Source organism: Carlito syrichta, unplaced genomic scaffold (genome assembly GCF_000164805.1).
Source record: "Carlito syrichta isolate Samal-C Ts95f unplaced genomic scaffold, Tarsius_syrichta-2.0.1 Scaffold312188, whole genome shotgun sequence".
Classification (NCBI taxonomy): Eukaryota; Metazoa; Chordata; class Mammalia; order Primates; family Tarsiidae; genus Carlito; species Carlito syrichta.
Window position 1 is genome coordinate 1 of NW_007256284.1, and position 5,114 is coordinate 5,114.

General features: G+C 37.6%; 1 pseudogene across 1 annotated transcript; it reads left to right on the top strand.

The window, feature by feature from the left end:
* The first annotated feature begins 775 nt into the window (after positions 1–775).
* LOC103272195 lies at positions 776–1,282 on the top strand (annotated as a pseudogene). The gene has a single exon (XR_002482634.1). The product of XR_002482634.1 is annotated as a leukocyte elastase inhibitor pseudogene (transcript).
* The last annotated feature ends 3,832 nt before the right edge of the window (positions 1,283–5,114 follow it).

The following is a 5,114-nucleotide window of genomic DNA, read 5'->3' on the forward strand; positions in this document are numbered from 1 at the left end:
TACCACACCTGGCTAATTTTTGATTTATTGTAGAGACAAGGGCTCGCCAAGTTGCCCAGGTGGGTCTCGAACCCGCGGGCTCAGACAATCCACTTGCCTCGGCCTCCCAAAGCGCTGTGATTATAGGCTGAGCCACTGAGCGCAGCCCCTTTTTAGTTTTTACCCAGGAGCTAAAGTTACTAGTGATTACCTCAGCTCCAGTGAAGTTCACAGACTACCACAGCTTCAGTGGAATTCGGAATTAATAGAAGAAACCTTTTAAATTTTCCTTAGCACCACTCAACCAATTAGAATAATAGCAGCTTTCATGGTCTATCACAGTAATCTATTGAGTTTAGGGGTCTAGTGAGTTCTGGACAGATGGACAGATGGGTGGGGTGGGTGGATGGGTGGGTGGGTGGATTAGTGGATGGATGGATAGTAAATGACTGAGTTGGTGAATGGGTAGATAAGTGGGTGAATGGATGGATAGGTGGGTGGATGAATAGGCAGATGAATGGATGGGTGGGTGGGCAAGTAGACAGACTGGGAGATGGATGATAAAACCAATATGTAAAGTCCCTGTACTTGGACCCATGGTAGCTTGGAACACAGCTGTGTTCTATTTCACTAATTTCAAGAAAGAAATGAAATCCTCCAAATGGAATCCATTTTGGCACAAAACATGAAAGAAACTAATTAGCAACTGATATTATGGGTTCATTCATTTAAAGAATGCTTTATTACTTATATAAAATTGATTTCATCTCTTCTTTTTGCCTCATTTTAATTCCAGATTGAGGAACAACTGACTTTGGAAAAACTGCATGAGTGGACCAAACCTGAGAATCTGGATATCATGGAAGTCAATGTCAGCTTGCCCAGGTTCAAACTGGAAGAGAGCTACACCCTCAACTCCGACCTAGCTCGCTTAGGTGTGCAGGATCTCTTTAACAGTAGCAAGGCCGATCTGTCTGGCATGTCAGGAGCCAGAGATATTTTTATATCAAAAATTGTCCATAAATCCTTTGTGGAAGTGAATGAAGAGGGAACAGAGGCGGCGGCTGCCACGGCAGGCATCGCCACCTACTGCATGTTGATGCCAGAGGAAAATTTCATAGCTGACCATCCATTCATTTTCTTTATTCAGGATATTTCCTCAAAGACCATGTTGTTCTTGGGCAGATTTTCTTCGCCATAGACTGTGGCAATACAAGATCAAGCTTAGAGTGTTATTACCTGAGTTTGTAATGGTGCCGGTTTTCACATATCTTTACCAATAGAACTACTATCCAGAAAAAAATCTTTTATCTCCTTTGCAAGTTCAGTCCTGTTGGCTTTTTTACATCCATGAATTTTGGCATGGGTCTCTATTTTTCTTTTTTTACATAGAAAAAAATCCAGTGATTGTTTTTGAATACATCAAGTTAAAGAATAAATCAGATGTGTAGATTCTTGATTACACAGTGATCTTTGAAATTGCTGTACTCTCCTGATAGCTATGGAAAAACATGGTAAGATGGTCATTTATTTTACAGTGAGAATTTTGGAAGCCATGATGGACAGACACCCTGACTATTAAAGGGAGGATTAAAAACAAGTATTCAGTTGAAATATTGGAGAGCACCTCATTTAAGGGCCTAGATTACGAGACAAACTTGCCTTGCTTGATGCTGCTGTCCCTTTGCTCTGCAGAATTAGTATTCTGTGACAGCCCTCTAGTTTTTAAACTCTTCAATTAATGGGCCACCTGGTCATAATCTGCATTCCTTGTTTTTGTTCTCCTTTATTTATAACACGTAGCTCATGTGGGATCACATGAAGTCAAGAAGTAGGTGTCTTATGGTAAAAGATGCCAAGAGATTACAAAAAAGAAAAATGTGGTAGGAGAAACTGCTGAGCAAACAGGGGTGCAAAGATTTCACTGTTAGCTAGCTGTCCTTGTGTGTTTTCTGATAAAGGCTCTTGACTTTCCTCATTGAAACAGTTTGTTATAGTAAAGAGATGACTTTGTGCAAGGCTGTGGTGGGAAATGGGAAGGGGCTCTTTGACTAATATAAACCTTTGTCAAAGGTAGTTCTTGAATGGGGCTTGAAATGCTGCATTTTCTTCCTCCCACAAGGCTAGTAGGCATCATGAATTAAAGTTTTCTAAAATTCTGCAAGCCAGACTGGTCTCAGGTCTCTTTTTGTTTCTCCCTGATCTCAGACAAGCCAAGACTACAAAAGGGAATTCTGTCTGACCATAGTAACGATAGATGCTTTCAGATTAAAAAAATTTTAGCAAATCTTTTGCTGGCAAGCTTTCCATTCTTTTTTTTTCTTAAAACATTTACTAGTACCTACCATATTCCGGGTTCCCTCACTTATAGGAAAAAAAGTAAAGCAGTAGTTACTTCCTTCTGTAACTCTTTTCCTCCTTATTCTAAAATCCACCCTGTAATTTAGAGTAAATCATGCTGATCATGAAACAACTGAGTTGCAGGGACTCAAGTGACCCTGCTTAAATTATATGAGGGAGACCTAAAAGAAACTAGAATTATTTTTTGGAGGGTGGGCCCTTTATACTGCAGGCTTCCCCTGCTAGGTTGGTGTTCTAGAACCCCATTGGCATCAGTGTACCAGCTAGCATTGTTGTGAGAGGCTGCATTCAGCTTCAGTGAAATTTTCTTGGAGATTCTTTCAACATGTTTGCCCATTTCATGATGGGTGTGACATGAGTGCACCTGTCCACACCGCACTGAGTGTTCAGCAGTTATTGACCAAAAGCAACATTTCCCCCATGCCCACCCTCCTTATTCATGCGATCTCACCTCTAGCAACTTCTTTTGTTTTCCCGAATGGAAAAAAAAGTCCTCAAAGGGAAATGTTTTGCTGATGTGGAAGAGGTGAAATAAAAAATGGCAGAAACACTAAAAGGCATCAAAATCAATGAGTTCAAAAACTGTCTTGATAGGTGTAATGGAGAGTACTTTGAAGCTGACTGAAGTTTAAACATGTAAGAATTTTTTAAAAAGTAAATAAATACACAACTTTTAATAAATAAATTCTGGGTTTTTTTGGGGGGGGTTCCCCCAAACAGGCTCACCAACCCTAAGTAAATTGTTAACGGTCAAAACAATTGGAAAATTCCAGAGAAGAAACTGAAATCCAATTTATATTTTATGTGGAGTGCATTTAATTCATGTAATGGTGAACTAGTTAACTTGGGCCTCTAAAGACAACTGTAAAATGAAATAAATAAGCATCAGCCAAAAGGCAAAGGAAGGCTAACATGATTGTAAGGATATGCTGGGCCAAGATCCAGGAGAAATTGGAAATGTAGAGAGCTGAATCTGGAAATTGGGTCCACTGCTACCGTAGGGTCATGGGTCAATCCAGAAGAGGAAAATGGGAAGTGGAGCATGGGTTTTGACAATCTTCAAGCCTGGGTAGACAGTGTTTGGGCCTGTCAGGAGTGGGGCTTCCATTGCACCTCCTCTGCTTTTGTTTGGCAACCTGAGAGGTATATATGCCCTACAAGTGTGAGTAAACCAGCTGAGAATGTAGTCTGGCTATAAGTCACTCACTACCCAGAAATTTCCAATCCCTGGAATTGGATGACATTAATCCTGGTTTGCTGTTACCCATAGATACATTGCAGAAGCAAACAAATATCATCTCTGGAAAAAAATTACCCATAAACCTCAAATTATGTTTATAATCAGCTTTTAAAATACAATAGTATATAATCAAAGACAGCTGGATAGGTGAGGAGCCATGACTACATAAATTAAAACCAGCACAAAAAATAGATAATAGAAACAGCAGTACAGGGGCTCCAAATATCAGAATGATCACACACAAACTACAAAACAACACTCTTGTCTATGATCAAGATGATAAAAAGCAAGGTTAAACATTTCATCAGGTTAAAAGAGACACTGACTATTTGAATAAAAATAAGACAGAATATCTAGAGCTAAAAAATATAATCGTAAACGAATTCAATAGATAAGATTTGACAGAATATTAGATAGCTAAACAGATAATTTCTGGATTTTAGGGTTCAAAGAAATTATAGTTTCTTGCAGAAAGACAAATTAATAAATAAAGCACTAAAAGGCAAAAGAATGGAAAATACAGAAAGAATTAGAGACCAAAGAAGTCAGTAAGAAGATGCTTAACAGGAGGAGAGACAATATGGGGTAGAATCATACTGAAAGAACTAACATCCAAAATGTTTCTAAAACTGATTTTAAAAGACATCAATTCACAGAGTCTAGAAACTCTACTCAAACTCCAAGCAGGAAAATACAAAGAAATTCATCTCTAGACACATCCTAGTGAAACTGCAGAAGTCCAAAGACTAACAGAAGATCATTAAAAAAACAAAAACAAAAAACAGTTAAAAGCAACCAAAGAAGAAAACAAAGTACCCTCCCAGGAACAGCAGCAGTTCCAATGACATCACACATATCAACAGAAACTAGAATGATTCATTCAGTTTGCTGGGAAAGACAGAACCAAAAAATCCTGACAACCTAGAATTATCCCATGCCCAGAAAAAGCATTCTTCAAGATATTTTCAGACAAACACAAACTGAGGGAGTTCACCATCAGCAAACTTCCCCTAAAAAAAATTCAAAAGAATATTCTTTATGAACAAGGAATGTCAGAGTTGTAGCAATAAATAAATAGCAAGAAAAATTTGTAAATATGGTACATTTAAGTGAATATTGACCATATAGAAGAGTAGCAATAATGTCTACAGAGTTTCAAATACATACAGAATAAAAATAAATAATAATATAGAAGTAAGGGAAAGAAATGGAGTTAAAGGTTCTAAGGTCCTTGCATTGTTTGGGAAGAGAATAAAGTATAATTACAGTAACATAAGATTTTGGCAAGTCAAGGATGCATGTTGTAATGTGAAACATCATTGCTAGAAGAACAGTAAAAAGATCTATAGCCTTTCAACTAAACCAAAGAGAAAAAAAGAATAACAATGAATACACAATCAATCCAAAAGAAAAAATAAAAAAGAGAAAACAATATATAGAACAGGCACAACAAATAACAAGATGGTATATTATATTGAAGTAATTACTTAACATGTAAATTAACTGTTTCAGTTAATGGTCAGGCTGTATTGAA